A 17,292-nucleotide genomic window follows, 5' to 3' on the forward strand; every position below is an offset into this window, starting at 1 on the left:
AATAACGCAACACGTTCTCGCGCTGCGCATTGCACATCGTCGTCTTTATAAACTAATGTTACTATGGAAGTACTATGCACACACTCTGACGCTGAATATTTCACATTGTCGTGTTCGTGAACTAGGACTACTGGACTGAAGATGATCATGAGCCGACGCCAACGACGACGAAGCTCTTGAGGCAGCAGGCTCACACTCATGCTGGACTGGAGAACAGCTCCTTTTCTGCTTTACTTGTACAGTCATTGTCGCCGGCGCTTCCCACGTCCCAACAAACTACCGTTCACTACTGTGAGCTAATATCGTCGGCAGACGTGCCGACTACGCAGCAAAGCAAACCCATGAGCCAACCAGGCTAAACACATGCTTTCGCACATCTATTCAATTTAAGTTCGTTAGAACCCTTGTACATATTGGAGCCAAACCACATTCACGACCAAAGCTGCCAAAGCCGGGTCATCGCTGAAGCATCGACTTTGACCTTGAATAAATAAATAAATATTGCAGCGACTGGGATTTGTACCGACGGCGGCGCGAAGATATCAGCTTCGCTGGCCATTGCTCGAAAACACCGCTATTTTTTTCGACATGGTCTTCATCACAGGCGGCTATGCATGTACAGAAAGGGGTGCAGACCAATTAAAAAGCAATCAGCTAGTGGCTGCCCTGCATTAGCTTGACAGGAAACAAAGATAGACAGATAGACAGGAGCGGCAAAGATAGACATCGCGTCAGCAGCGGAAACGAGTCTGGTAGAAAGTCTCTCTCGTCATAAATGTGCCCGGAGTAGGAGCCTCATTCGACTGAAAAGGCTTCTGGGTGAAACGAGAGGTTCAGTATTGCAGTCCAGCTTCTGCTTTTGTCAGATGCTATGAAGTCCAATGAAGGAAAACGTCGCTTAGGGTTCTTAATCAAGTTGAGTAGCCGCATGGTAAAGTACTCTCTAGAATTTATAACAAAATTTTTCTTTAGTCACCAACGCAGCACATCCCAAAATAAAACCGCATCCTTCCAATTAATATAACAGTTCTGAATGATTTGAGACACACTGCACCGATGACAGTTAACAGAAGGCAGAAAAAGGTTTTCCTTTGAAGCCATGTGTTAAAGGGTATAACTTTGGTGTTTAATTTATAGAAAAACGATTTGGTGGAAGGAAGAACTTGCATTTTGCACACTAGCATTAATATATCATGACCGTTGAGGCCAAAGTACACAGAAGAATACAATGGCGGCGAACAGAGCACCGCTATCAGAATTTTGTATAGCCTTTGATGCAGAATCAAATATAAGCACTGGCTAGAAAACCTGTCAGAAACCCAACAGTACACAAACTTTCTGCATAGAGTGCAGCAAAGAGGGGGTGGTCAGTGAAATTTTAGAAAACCACATATTTTGGAAACAGCGTGATGAAATTTAACTTCAAGAATGCTCTAATAATCGAATGGGAGCATTCCTGAAAAAACGGAAACGGGCACCTAACTGTCTTACGTACACGTGAACTAAGAGCGATCCTCCTGCACGAACAGGCCTGAAAAAGTTATCACGTCGTATCGGCAGGAAATTGAATATTCTATAGAAAGGCTCGATGTAATGTCTAGCGCAGTGCAAGACCTCGATAACATAATAAATTTTTGTTGCCAGAAAGGTATTGCAAGGCTGAGCACGACCAAAAATCGACCGCCGATATAACTCTGAGCATATCGGCTTGAGTAACAATGGCCACTTTGTGTGACATGCTTGCTTCAAAAACGCCACGAGGCATTCAGCCAATCGGGCGACGACTTCCCCCTTTGTGGCTTTCTTCCCCTCAATCGCGTTGATTGTCTCGCCGCTCTCTTAAACAGGATAGACGTGGAAGGAGAAATGGAACCACCACCCCAGCGTACCCTTCGCATTAAGTGTCGTTTTCTTTGTTTTCTTTACTAGATGTCCCGGACAGGAAAAAAAGAACGAAAAATTGGTGCCGCCACATGCCTGTTAACGGCGACAGATGAGAAGACCCGTAATTAAAAATTGTTCACTGACGATATTCTCGCTGTGCGCCTATGTAGCCTTCCAATTTAGAAAAGCACACACATTATGTTCCGACTGCCAAGCAGCGCAAACATATTAGTCTTCTATTCCAGGTACTGTAATGTAAATATGGTCTCAAGTACATGTACTTCAATCCTTATGAAAGCGACACCAAAAAGAAGCACGGAGGGAAGGTAAAAAGACAAGTATTTGAACAAGTCAGTATACTACAGTCCCTCGCTTTTTTTATTTTGTTTCCTGGAAACATGAAAGGAACTGCTAGGAAAAACGTCATAGCAGAACCCAGTGATGCAGCAAACGGGGGTGACGACACGACATTGGTCTATAACCTTGTGTGAACAGTCACTGAGGGCCGTTCTTCCGTTCTTGGTTCTTCCAAGTCACCCAGTTTTACCCTGACGCTCCAAGAGAGCTGCCACAAGCTACAAAGGCAATTTGGCTCCTTCTGCATAGCTACCTTGATAACAATTCACTCTTACTTTTTACGTTTTACCATCGGTCTCCTTAGTGCAGGATAAAACTTTACTGTACTAAAGTATGCTACCGCATAAACTCATGTCAGTTAGATGAAAATTGCTTTTCGACCATTTGGGGATCTTTAACGTGCACTGACATCGCACAACATACTGGCGTCTTCGCCTCCCTCGAAACGCGGTCGCCGCGGTCGCGTTCGAACCAGGGTACTCGAGTAAGGGCCACACATTTTTTTTTTTAATTCGGGTGTGAATATTGAAGATGCGACTCATGCATGGCTAGAAAAAAAACGTACAATCGCATTTTTTCTGAGTTGTGTAGTTCAAAACAGGAGATGCGGTCCATAATCGTGTACGTTCTTGCATGAAATTATACGGCATAGTGTGTATACTATACTTTGATTTATTAATCCGAATATATAATTATACACCCGATAATTGCCGCTACACCTACTATTACTGCTATATCATAGTGTACTGTACAGCACTGTAGTATGTTATACTGTACTGTTCTATGCAATATTATATACTATACCACACTATATTATATCATACTATACACTACTATACTATACTATACCAAACTATACTATACTATACTATACTATACTACTCTACATTATACTATTATGCTATACTATGTTATGCTATAATATACTGCGCTCCGCAGCGCTAAAATCTACTTCACCCTTCTTCTTTTTTCTCGCTCAGAGGCAATGGATACCGTGTCCTGGAAAGCGCCTTCTACTTGCCATCTTCTTCGACCTAGGAGACGGCAGTTGCCCTAAGCGTCCAAGCCAAACCTAAGGAGGCTTCACTATTGCCGTCATGTCAGTATTTGCGGCGAATTACTGCATATCACTGTACTTATATATTTATTATTTTTCATTCTTTTTAAGTTGCCGCAACCTAACAAATGTACAATTTATAACAAACTTCGCCACTTCACCAGCATGCTATGCTTTCGGGTGAGTTCAAAGTAATCATTTTCACACGCAAACAAACTCGCCTTCAAAAGGCTCACGTTTCTACTGCAACCACAAGCCTTCGTTTATATTGCAGCCATGACATCAATCTCTTTCAGCTCCTTGGAAACCCGAAACTTTGCTTCATGCAGAGTACTATCCTTAAGTAGGAAATCTCGTTTGATGCACAATTCTGATCAAAAACGTGAGGCGCTCGTAATGATGAAACCTCAATGCTCTCCCTTTCTCTATCATGTATCGAAACAAAGTATGTAACATGACAACGGTGGCTTTTTCCTAGGATTAGACATACCACACGCACCTTGTATCACCCGATACCCAGTGCCTCAACAGGCATATTTTTCAATCCTGACTCAGCGCTACTCTGCGCACAAGAACGAAACAGAGGCAACTAGCCGACAGCAGGGCTTCCATCAAAGAGGTTTTTTTCATGATTTCCTCACAAATTACACGGCTCCTTCCTTCGAACATAAATGCACATTATGCAGCGTGTGTCCTTTTTTTTACTACAAGATTACCAGCAATGTGCAGACAAACGCAAATGCGTTAAGAGGAAAAGATCAGTATTTCTGACCTTACTCGAGAACAGGCGTTTGCTTGAAACCAGAAGGCAAAGAGGGGCGGCCAATCACAGGCATAGCAGTATAACATCACTTACTGCGTGTTCGCTAGCGCCAAAAGTGATTAGGAGTAAGGAGATAGCACATAAGGCAGCTGGGCAGGGTAGCGGCATGCTCCACCGAATATAAAGAACCTTATCAAAATATCCAGACTACGCAAATCGCGAACACCAAAAATGCTGTAAAAATTGAATAATTATCAAAATTGTTCAGATGAGTGAAACGGAAATGGAAAAGTTTAAAAATATACTGAACATGTACTGAGACACCACGGAAGCCTGAATAAGCAACGTGAAAGTTACGCATGGAGAGTAACCAGATGTGCCTTGTATGAGAGAAAGGCTGTGCACTCTTCTGAGCTCTTCGACAGGGATGCCAGATCAAATCACAGAAATTCTATATAGATTTTCACTGCTGCAAAAATAATCACGGCAATAAAAGTACCAATAGAGACACAGGGGAAACAAAAATTCTGTTGTAACGAAAATATGTGTCGGGTAGACGAAAAGCAGCACTATATGGTCAAACTGCAGGTATGGAGTCTCCGGCAATATTGTGATCGACGCTTGCCACCCAGTATTCACAATGACTTATGCTGAAAAGTGCTTCGAAGGAATTGAAGAAAGGTGCCGTAATTTTGATGCAGAAGCAAAGCGCCGTCTGATTTTATATAAATGAAGGAACGATTAGTTTACTTCTCGTTGACTACAATGGGCTTGCTAAAGAGAATTGTTAAATGCGTCTATTAAATAATAAAGATAATAAATGAATAACATTAAGTTTCTGTAAGTAATGAAATCAGGGTGATATTCGTGGAAACTGCTTGAGAGTGCTTGCGGTTTTGGGAATCTCGAGGTAATGATATCCAAGCCGAAAAATAAAATACGGAGGGCCCTTAAGACTGCTTACGTGCTTTGAATGCTAAAGCATTGTCTCATCGCGAGCTCTGTTGCGAAGTTCATTAAAGGTTCCTTTCTAAGGACGCACTTGCTCATTAGCGTATACAGTTGTAAGGAACTCATGCAATACGTACACCTTCATTCGCAAAGTAACACAGCGAGCAACCTGAATGCATGCCAGTGCTGAGTGATCTGGCAAACATGAAATGTTTTTGAATCACAGCGCAGCCTCAGATGCGGCTGCCACGTTGAATATCATTGTATTCTTTCTTTGCTCTGCTGCTGCTGTAACCTTTCTTGACTTTGTACAGGGAATAAAGAAGAAAAGTTTTGTGTTCTATGGGTTGGGTGCTCGCCTCGCAATCTGAAGGTCCTTGGTTCAATTTTTGCACCCTTGAAGGGAAATTTATTTTTCTTCTTTGCTGTCGATGTCACTATCTCATGGCCTACTACTGACATCATGGGCAGCATGGCGACGTCACTGAGAAATTTCTTGGCATTGACGGCGACGGGCGCTGGCGCTTGTGCAAAAGGCACATGTAATGCTTTCGCATTAATAGGAAAAGGGAATGGGCATGGGCAGGACATGCAACAAGGAAGGAATACAACCGATGCTGGATGATTTCGAAGATGTGATAAATGCCGCAGCGCTCGACAGACAGTAAGCATGGCAGGCAAGGTTAGGAAGTTTGCTGGGTTAAGGTGGCTGGAGCTGGCGCCAGACAGGTTTAGTGGCGGTCAGTGTAAGTGGCCTTCCTCCTGATCTGACACAGGCTGATGAAAACGTTAATAGAGAGTTCAGTCTTCATCAGTGCAGCCACTTCCAAACCACAGTAGTTCATGGAGGCGAACATGCCGAAACTGTGGCGTAATTATAGAGTGCCGTTAAAAAAGGTCCCTCTGCTGCAGCCGCACTGTTCCAGAAGTCTGTTGGCTTGAGTACTCATGTTCAGTTTTAATGCGAGAGCATTAATTGGCTCATGCGAAAACCCCGCCGTCGCCGGAAAGCAGTTACAGGCACGCGTGGCAGAAACGCAACACGAGGTTGACGTCATCAACCCCCCTCTCACCCCCCGCCTGGAGGGATGGAGTGGTGGCGCCGCCGACCAGGGAAGACAGGAAAAATATTTGCTGTGGTTTGATCCGGATGAACCTAGTAAGATGAGCGAAAGCTCTGTTAAGCATGGTTAGACATGGTTTAGGTTTATTTAAACTCTATTGCATATAGGAAGTCACGATCTCGCCAGTGCTGTTCACCGCCTGTTTTCAGAGGAGGTGTTCTGAGGCCTAGATTCGGAACAGTTGGGGGTAAGAGTTAGTGCGGAATACCTAACTTGCTATTGGGCGATGACATTGCCTTTCTAAGACACTCAGGATATGAGCTCCAAAGCATGATAAATGATTTGGACAGGCATAGCAGAACGGTATGCCTTGAAATTTACATGCAGAAAACAAAAACAATGTTCAACAGCCCTGCAAGGGAACCGCAGTTCACAATTCGTAGCGAGGTGCTGGAAGTGGTAACTGAATACGTCTACTTAGGGCAGGTAGTGGCCGCTAATTCGGATCATGAGAGTGAAATAACTAGAAGAAAAAGATTTAGGTGGAGCACATATAGCATGTTCTCTCAGATCGTGAATGGCAGGTTACGATATCCCTCAAGAGAAAAGTATACAATACTTGTACCTTACCGGTACTCACCTACAAGGCAGAAACGTGGAGGCTAACGAAAAGGGTTGAGCTTAAGTTAAGGATAAAGCAGTGAGCTATGGAAAGAAAAATGATAGGTGTAACGTTAAAAGACCGGAAACCGGGATAGTGGGTGAGGGAACAAATGCGTGTTAATGATATCCTAGTCAAAAACAAGAGGAAGAGATGGGATTGGCCGGGGCATGTAAAGCGAAGGCAAGATCACCGCTGGTCCTTAAAGGGCCCCTGAAAAGATTTCTTATAGTCATATCAAATGCAACAGATCTGCAGAGATGGTCTTTGCGAGTATTAGAGTCTTATAAATAAAGCTCTTCATAAAGCCCATAATTTACTAATGATTTTTCAAAATTACCGCTGGGAGCCGACTAGGGCGACCCCACATCGCGCCTTTTCAGCCACCCCCTTGCTATTGACGGCAGTGGGGCTCTAGTCGAGCCTATTCACTGGCCATAACCCAATGACGTCACGTCCTTACATCTTCTTCCTGTCCCCTCAACTCTTTAATTTCATTTCTCTATTCTGCCTGCTATCCCCTATTTCCGCTGCCCCAGCTCAGGTGCTTCAGTATTGATGGCAGATGTCGGGGCAAGCAAAAATCGTTTCCCTTCGTTTTATTATTATTTTAATAAAAACCACTGACTATTGCTTATCAAAACTGATTACTAATGTTTCTTGCAATTCTATTTTAGTTACTCATCATTGTTTTCTATAAGGTATATATACGGAGGAAAGAATTCAGCTCGTTACTTGAACGCAATGCAACACACTTCCGGCGGAAAACAAAATCCGTCTGCTCGCAAAAGCACTTATTCCCTCTAAATACTAGCGCCGCCTTAGACTTCCCAGTCAGCGCTTCTTTGTTTCTCGTCCGAATGGGCCATAATTGATGTGTGGTAGGCTGCAAAGCCAAGGATAGGCGAGGTATTACAACTAGGAATTGTGTCCCAAGAGAAGCAGACAACCGAGCAAGTTGGCTGCAATGCAGCGGGCTGTCAGTATCGGATAATCACCGCAATCTAAGGTTTTGCGGCCGCCACTTCCTGATGCGTACAGCTATAATCCTAGCTTTGTGCAGCAATTTGGCGTCGACGTGAAGCAGCTGCGCCTGAAATCCGACGCGTTGTTTCTCCCCCGAATGGCAAGTTTCTCAAGTATAGCGAGTTTTGCACACACGTGCAGCTATTGTTTGCTCCCGAGAGCACTTTGCGCATGTTTCAAAATAGAGCTCACGAACTGTACCCAAGCCAGGTTTTTGAAGTGTAGGAATCCTGCATGCAGTCAAGGGTGAATGAGCCATACCCATGTTTTGCGACCGCATACCTCACGCACACTATCTACGTGTAACTGCTTCTAGGGTGTATTTACAGCAGTTAATGACTCAGCCAGAATGAGCTTCGAGGCTCATACCACACGAGCACAACCGCAAATTAGCGCAGAAGTCACCAGATCGCTGGCGCGGTCTGAAAGTGCATGGTACAGAAAAAAAAATAGAATGACGCAAGCTGCACATGGCAGCGCGAACATTCAATGAAACGCATAACGCGATCGCAACGAATCGTAGTAATTGGGTAGCTTGGTTACACAGTGCATTTATAATACAGACCTCCGAAAAAAATGGCGCTTCTGAATCTACACTGCGTGCGCTTAGTGTAGTCTACTTTTGAAGTTTAACCACAACAACATCCTTAGTACTTTGCCATTTTTTAACATTTCTATACTTGTCATTTGTCAAGTGCGTTGTGTCATCAAGCCTTGCTGTAATCGTTGCGATCGCGGTATTTTTGTTTCTCGGTTCACTATGCACTTTTAATGGCGAAAATACACAAAATGAAAACTGTCATTTTTTGTGTGTGTTGATTGCACAAAAATTTTCTTTCCTGCCAGGATGAGCCATCTTCACCAGGATGCCTCAAAGACAGCAGCGCTACACAAGTTCTCACTGGACAGGTTAGCACTGTGAGCAGTTAACACATATTAATAGCTTATGTACATCCTGAAGTGTAAGCTGACTGTATTGCGGGAGCATAAGCTATGGGACTTATTCAAACAACTATTTGTCTTCACGTCGTTTTCCCGCAACTGTGTGCTGCGCCTTCATTTTGATGTCCTGGAAGTGGTCTCGATGCAGTAGGTCTTTTCGAGAGGCAACTATATTTTCGGAGTTAAGTAACTGTTCTTTAAAGTAGTTCATTTTGGCTTGCGAATGATGCAAGGTATATAGTGCGCACTGCCACATCAGGAGCAGAAAACCTCAGAAAATATGCCCAAAGTAGTAGCTACATTAATATGCACACATAAGATTCAATGTCAGTTGCTGGATTGGAAAATGAAAGAGAGCAGTCTGTTGGCCCTTATTGTTGATGTCTATTGTTAGTGCTGCTAAAAATACCTTTTAATGCCGACTTGGGCGTTTTATTGTGAATGTTATTAACCCCTAGAGGATACTAAGGGCACGAGAAAGAAATTGATAACAGTTTCGTGTGTGCAAATGTTTTAGCCAGATTAGAAGAATCTGACTTTCCAGTTCACTCCCTATAGTACCTGACAACAAAAGCATAAAAAATAAATATGTAATGTTTAATATTTTCGGGACCATCCTTGTCTAGGAAGCAGAACAAGCATGCCTCGCAGCTGCTGACTGGCATAGTGTGGCAACACGGACAACATGGGAACACGTCAGTTGGTAAGTGCTCAATGAGAAAGCTGAAGTGCTGCAAAAATGTATTTTGGATTTAAAATATACCTTACATTAAGGAAATGTTAGAAACTGCTTACAGCCAGAAGTCAATTTGTCTCCTGCCAACCATGCTAACTATAAGTAATTTTGTCAGCTGCACACGTGAGCCTTGGAGTGAAATCTCTGGTTCCTGCAAAAGTCCAGACAGAGAAGGCTACCACGAAGGAATCCGTAACACAGGCCAACCAAGAGGCCAAGGCGTATAAAGTTGAGAGAGCACACCCAGCTGCAGCGAAATCTGATCCGCTACTACCTCTGCCAGCAAGTTTGAAACCTCCTCGTGGCTCATCGCTCATCCCAATGGAGGAAATGGATGAGTCCCACTGTACTGAAGATGACGACCAGGACCAGCTAACTGCAGAAAAAAAAAGATCTCACCTATGTGTTATTATCTGACGACAGCATCTTAGGTATTCATAGCACTGCGCTGAATGCACCGCATTTTTTAAAGGGAACCTTAAATGGATTTGATGGTGATATTCCATTTCAAAAAAAATTGTATAGGTGGTGTTTGCGAAAGTTTCAGTCAAGTTTGATAGTCCTGCGACAAACCTGTAATTTACAAATGATTTTTAAAAAGCGCAGCCACAGTTAGCAATTCGTCGCTGTTTTGTTTCGCACAAAAAATTGACCAAATATTATGCAGTTTGTTTTTTAAAAAAATATTTGCACACCCGTAGTGGCTAGTTACTTTGCTGGGGTATTTTATTTTTCCTGTTGTTAAAAGGAGGAAAAATTGCATTTCAACTCTGTACTTTAAAAGCAGTTTTATTGAGCACACCTTTTTTATTGCCACATTCTAATACATACAGTTATGGCTAGCACTTACTGGTTCAAAAGTAACAATTGCATTTTACCAATAGCCGATATAAGTGCTGTTCCTTTCCAGTGACTGTAAAGGAGTGGGTCAGTCACTGACTGAGGCTACTCTCTACAAGCACTGAAAGTTCATCGTGTCTGAGGGCTGCCTGGGGCAGCTACTTGAGAACTGCATGGTGTGCCGCCAAACAAGAAGTGTTCAGTTCAGCGTGGTGGGGAGCTTTCCCACTGACAAAGAAAACTCTCACTACAACCCTCCTTTATCAGGAAAAGCCAACCACTGGTCACAGGCAACGCAGCAGGCAACATCCTCCTGGCTGCAGGCATTTGTTTTCTGGCTCTGGGGTAGCCTCAGTGATTCGGTTCTCGAAATCCATAGAATACAAGGCATCATGCAGAGGACCCATTACAAGTATTAACTTGCATACTTTTTCTCTGCTGTAAATGAGGTTTGGCAATAATGATGCCTCACATACAATAAGGGAAATTGCGTGTCATTCACGCCTACACCTTAATGTATCCTTTCACAATCAGAACTGCAAAAATGCAGAGCAGTGCCACCCACTGGGGTGGCACATATGCCATGGGCTTTGCCTTTAGTCATTAACTGCATGCTGTAGTATTGAAGTAATGGGCATTTTTGTACTTTAGTCATCGTTCAGAAAGTGTACCGAGAAAAAATTCAAAGGCAATTAAGTACTTGAAGAAACACCGAGAGTTGAAACTATACCTCATGCTAATATGCTTTAAGGCACAAACAGTACTGTGAAGTGTGTAGCATATCAAGTGTGGATCATCTTCTTTTCAGCTTTTTCAGCAAAAGCAGGCAGAACTTGCCAGTAGACTTGTCGGCATAGAAACAGACCTTGCACGAGATGCTCGCTGCGACTTCTCCAGGGTACAGCGCCAAGTGTATGACCTACAGTGTGTTGGCTGTACAGAAACGAGCAATTCTGCACACTGCACAAGTTCAAGTTTGTCAGGTAAGCATGGAGTGTGTGGAATAATTATTTTGTTACCATTTTTCTAACAGTTTAACTACTGTTTACTTGCGCAGTCTCCAGAAGTACTGAATATAGCCTCGATGGAAAAACAAGGCCTTATCAAGGGCTTAGGTGCAGTAAAAGAGATGAGACTCGGCATTTGTTCGCTGACTACAGATATCATTCAAAGTTCTTGCAGTCGGTTGTATGCAAGGAACATATTTTTTGACTGCTCCTTACTATGTCTGCTTTTTTTCCGCTGGTTTATTCAAATGGTGCAACTTTCCACTCTAATGACATGAATGGTAACATTGAGGTTGCAATATCACCATTACAAACTTCTAAGCTAGTCGACGTCACTGCTGTAACGTTTCCAAAGAACGAAATCACAGGAATTTATTTTTTTCTTAAATCGGCACCCTGCTCTAAAGCGGTACGGCGGACAAGCAGGCCAGATATCAAGCACTTGTTCGACGTCTGGCATATTTCTAAAGGTAAGGAACCATATTCTCTCCTCTCCTTGACAGGCTTACAGGTGTCTCTTTTCTCGTGCAATGTAGGACCTACAATGTAGGACCTAATGTAGGACCTACCTCAAGAAGAAACTATAATTACTGCCGGCCGCAAGCATCTGGTTCTAAGAATATGGATCCAATGCATCACCAACCATCTCGACTAGGCAGCTGGGGAGGCCAATGATGATGAGGACCATGTGATCAGCATGGGGAGGAGCTTGCTTAATCACATATTCAGCAAGCATCAGGTTCACGACGGCCCTTACAAGGAGTGTCTGCATGAGCCACTTGGGGACAGAAAATGGCTGGAATCTAGCATCTCGCAGTTAAAACAGTGTATGCAATGCTGATATAGCATTTTTAATAGTGTAAATATAAGGTATTAAAATAACTTCGCTGATAGCCAATTATCAACAATTTAATTTTAGCATCACCAGCGTTCCTGGAGCTCAAAAAATCGTAGACAACCCACTGCTGCTGCGTGACGTGCGCCCACTCTCTCCAGACGTGGAAACATTCTCTTTGGAGACATTCCACCGTGTGCTGATCCGATTTGCTCTTAAGTTGAATGCTTTCTCAGAAGAGGGGATGCCAGAAAGGTACATAAGTAACAAAGAGCAGCCAGTAAATAAATGTCACACTGCCTATTTCATTCTTCAGGACTCACCTTGCAGTGCTACACTTCAGCGAAAATGTTTCAAGAGAGCAAGCTTTCACCCAGTCTGGCGAGGAACGATGGAAAGTGAGGACGTCTAAGGCGAGTAGAGGTCACTTCACTGTGGGCCAAGGGAAGGTGGAGCCAAGCTACGGTAAGTAAACCCAACTATGAAGACTGATCACTAGTCAGTGCAAATATGCTGATTCACAGTTCAGTACTTTCTACTACTATGCCCTAGTGCATCCACAGTCACTATTAAAAAGACAAATGTACTACCAGCAACAAATGAAATGTAAACAAGACAGCTAAACATGAAAAGCAAAATGAGATCTTAGGTGAGAGACTCACAATACAAGCTCAGATTAATTAATTCCGTTCAAAGGAGCCAAGATCGACCTTTAGAAGTGTTAATCAACCTTGCCTTTATTTCCTCTCCAGGCGCTCATGTTTGCATTTTTGTGCTGGTTTAGTTCTTTTTTTCGCGTTTTATTTGTTGCTTACAGTAAAACTTTTCTGGTGATAAATATTCCAGTATAAGCGCGAAGTTTATTTAAGACCATTACTTGCTAAATAATATTATAGAATAGTATAGATAGCTCCCAGATATGTATGTCAAGTTAGCACTGATTCCTTCTTTTCGTGCAGGTTATGTTGACGCACTACAGAAAGACACAGTTGAGCGCTCACAGAGCTGATACAAAGAAAGCTTGCTGCAAAAGGCATAAGCCACATCTCATCACATGTTGGCTGCGTATGAGGGCCGGATAAAGTGGATCCGATAGCCTCTAAAGAAAGTCACTATGCAAAGGCATCCCAAGCGCATTGAGCAATGGAATTTGCCGCAGCCTGACAGCAACAAAGCCGTCCGCAGGTTTCATGGATTGTGTGCGTATTGCAGACGCTTTATCAAGAATTTCTCATGCATCTCCAATGTTCTTACCCAGCTCACAAAGGCTGACATACCATTCAAATGGGAGATGGTGCAAATGGGAGCCTTCATAGAAAATGAACGTTATTTACAGTTCCTCCTGTCCTTGGACATTGTCACAAGAATGCTGAGACAGAAGTTCATACCGGCGCAAGAAGCCCGGGCTTAGGCACTGTGCTCGTCCAAAAAAACGCTGGGCTGGAGAAAGTCGCAGCCTACACAAGCCGTTACCTGTCAAAAGCCGAAGTAAACAATTCGACGACTGAGAAATATGCCTCACCATCATCTGGGCTACATCGAAATTCCACCCATACATGTATGGATGACCATTCAAGGTTGACAGCGATAAGGACGCACTGCGCTGGCTTGGTGATTTGAAGGGCCCCTCTGTCTCCCTCTCATGATGGAGACTGCTTCTAAGAGTTTAATGTCACCGTAGTCCTCATGTCTGGGCGGAATGACTCCGATGCCGACTGGCTGTCACAAGTCCATCGAAATTCCTCCAAAAGGTAATGCCTTCGCAGGACCATCAAGTACAAGGAATTTTACACGACAGCAGCGCTCACACCCGGAGCTTCAGTGCCTACTCGAGTACCTATTGAAGTCTTTTCCATGCCCGAGAGCCTTCAAATGTGGGTTAGCCTCCTTTTTTCTTCATAATGGCATCCTCATGAAGGCAAACTTGGCGCCTAACAAGACCGCCTGTCTTCTTGCCGTCCCCGCAAACCTTCGTGAGGTAATTTTACAGGCATTGCAAGAGGAACCAACCGCTAGCCATCCCGGCTTTACTCGTACCCTCTAACGAATTCAGGACAAATATTATTGGCCTCGTTTGTTCACTGACGTCGCGCACAACTTAAAGAGTTGCCATGATGCCAACACCGCAAAATGCCACCAACAAGGTGTTCGGGACTTCTATAGGCCATTCGATCACGGAGACCTTTCCAGCAGATCGGCAAGGACTTACTTTCCTCTTCCTTATGTTGGCATCCGGTAGCAAACAGATAACAGTAGAAATTAATTACTTAGCCCACTGCGCCGAAGCGAAAGCCCTGCCCCGTGGTTGCGCCACAGAAGTTTCCAAATTCTTTGTTGAAAACATCCTGCTTCGTCACGGTGTGCCTAAAGTTCTCATTATGGAGAGAAGAACTGCGTTTACAGCTGAGCTTAGGGATCCTTCAATACAACAGAACGAGTTACCACTCACTGTGCACCACACACAAACTACACATGCGTTCTAGGTGCCAAGCTCGCACAGCTTCTCTGAAAACATTCAATTCAACCGCTAAATAATGGCGGTATAACCTATCTCTCAGACCTGACGACTGCCAGCAGCATAGACATTACCTTTAATTCAAGTTCAGTTGCACATAACTTTGGCTAGCACACCGACCTAAAAATGTGTGGAAGCGATTACTATCGACTTTTTCTACCACCTATTCATGTGCAGGAAGCACTAAAGAAGTTCCTTATAAAATCTACTCACAGGGATACATGCAGGTACGCTGCAAGCAGGATAATTATTATTAGAACCCGGAACGAGAAATATCTTGACAATGGCTAACTGACGGAGAGCAAGTGCACGAATTACCGCTAAAGATAGCTTACTCTCAAATGACATAGCGTATGAAAGGAGGAAAGATTTGCACAAAAAACCCTTGAAGACCTTCGTTCCTGCCAACAGGCACGTCACATTCAGCGCTACCCGGATAAACTCAGCCAGCAAAGATAGTGCGACTTTAGTTCCACATTGGATTTTGCGGATCATTTCAGGAATGTGCACACCACTCCCGCAGCCTTACCCATCTGCTGCACTCTCTGTGAATTAATTGAAATCGATAAAAGAAGTCTCCTGTCAGTAGATTCAAGACCTTTGGCACTATCTACGGATGGTCAATGAGGCATTTCTCAAGCAGCAGTGCCAGCGTTGGATTTGCCTTTCATAACTGAAGAGGTGTCTATAGCATCACAAATGCATCACTTGGCTCCTCGAAAGTCGAAATAAGTATCTCCAAGAAATGAATTGATTTTGCCGGAACAGGTCTGCGAATGATGTCGTCGCGCTCGTACTCATCACTTCAAAAGTAGGCGCACCCCGACAGCCGTTTTCCTTGACCTTGAGGCCGCTTTTAAATCATTTTTCACCATGTCAATTTCGCAGCAGTGGCCACTTTTCGCCTCTGAAGAAAGCTATACAGACGTACTGGAAACTAAAAAGAGCAGCACATTTATATGAGCACTCCAAATAATTCAGCACTTTTTCATGCAGTAGAAAAGGGCGTACCTCAGGGAACTGTGCTCAGCCCTCCTCTTTGCAATATTATCATCATAGACATAACACAGAACCTACTGCAAGGAGTACGCATCTTGATTTACGGAGATGATATGTGCATCTGGATCGCAACTAGTTCGCGCAGTATTACAAAGTAACATCTTCAGGCAGTGTCACTGAACATCTCCATGTACCTGGCTCCCCAAGGTCTTCTTCACTTTACAGGCGAAAAAAGCGTTGCCACTGCTTCCACAAAGAAAACAATGACCACATATATGCTCACCCTAGGCGGACAGCCACCACATTATATTGTCACCGATAAACGGTCGAAGCATTCAAAACCAGGATTAATTTGACGTGCTGGGTGTGCAAGCCAGCAGGGAGCTCGAGCGAGAAAGAAGACGAAACCTCTAGCCCCTCGAGTGCGCAAGGCATGGCAAGTCCAATCTAAAACAGTTCAGCCGCGGTGTGGCACCACTGGATTGATTGGGACTGTGGCATTACTTCTCCTCTCTGAAGGGCAACAACTTGGTGCCGCAACAATGAGAAGCGCGAAGACGAGGGGCGGCGCATGTGTCCGGCAGCTGGTGTAGACACACCTGAAGCGCTAGCGGGAAAGAACTTCATAGTTCACCTCACTGACTTGGCGGAGTACCTCGCAGGGGCCAAAATATCGGCGCAGAAGCTTTTCGGAGCGCCCACGCATGCGGATTCGGCTCCAAACCCAGACTTGTTCCCCGGGCTGGTAACTAACAGCCCTTAGGCGGAAATTATAGCGGCGAGCGTCGAGGGCTTGCTGGTGCCGGATGCGCTGTCGGGCGAGTTGGCGGACGGCCTCGTCGTGACGAACGAATTGGGTAGCACCCATAACAGATAAGGTACCACAAGTTGGAATCAACATGGCGTTCAGCATGGTTGTGGCTTCGCGACCAAGCACTAAACGAAATGGAGTGAATCGTGTCGTTTCTTGTAGAGCAATGTTGTAGGCGAATGTGACGTAAGGGAGTATGGCGTCCCAGTTGCGGTGGTCTGCGTCAACATACAAAGAAATCATGTCAGCGATCGTCTTGTTAAGCCGTTCGGTGAGTCCGTTCGCTTGAGGGTGGTAAGCTGTTGTTTTGCGGTGACTTGTGCCGCTCAGGCGCATAACTTCCTGCGTAAGGGCCGAGGTGAACGCCGTTCCCCTGTCAGTTACAACGATGATGAGTGCACCGTGACGAAGCACAATATTTTGAACAAAAAAAATGGCCAGGCTTAGCTTGGTTAAGCCAAGAATGCGTTGCATATCTCGATGGAGTTCCGTGCTGCTCCGTTGACTCGATAGGCTATTGACTCGATGGCCATTGAAACTGCCCGTGTAGCAGCGCTCGATCGCCTTTGAGTCGATAGACTATCGGTTCGAGGGCCCTCGAAATGCCGTGTGACAGGGGTATAAGACTGGCCCGGCGAAGGAGCGCAGCTCTTTTATACATATGCCGTGACGTCAATCATAGCGCAGCGCCCCTAGCGGGAGGAGCGGGAGTCAGGTGGTGGCTGAGGCCGCGCGCGACCGCGCGAGTTGGGGCCCAGCTTTTCCTCCGTGACGTCACGCCCCGGCGCAGCGCCCCTAGCGGGAGGAGCGGGAGTCAGGTGGTGGCTGCGGCCGCGCGCGACCG

Source organism: Amblyomma americanum, chromosome 7 (assembly GCF_052857255.1).
Source record: "Amblyomma americanum isolate KBUSLIRL-KWMA chromosome 7, ASM5285725v1, whole genome shotgun sequence".
Taxonomy (NCBI): domain Eukaryota; kingdom Metazoa; phylum Arthropoda; class Arachnida; order Ixodida; family Ixodidae; genus Amblyomma; species Amblyomma americanum.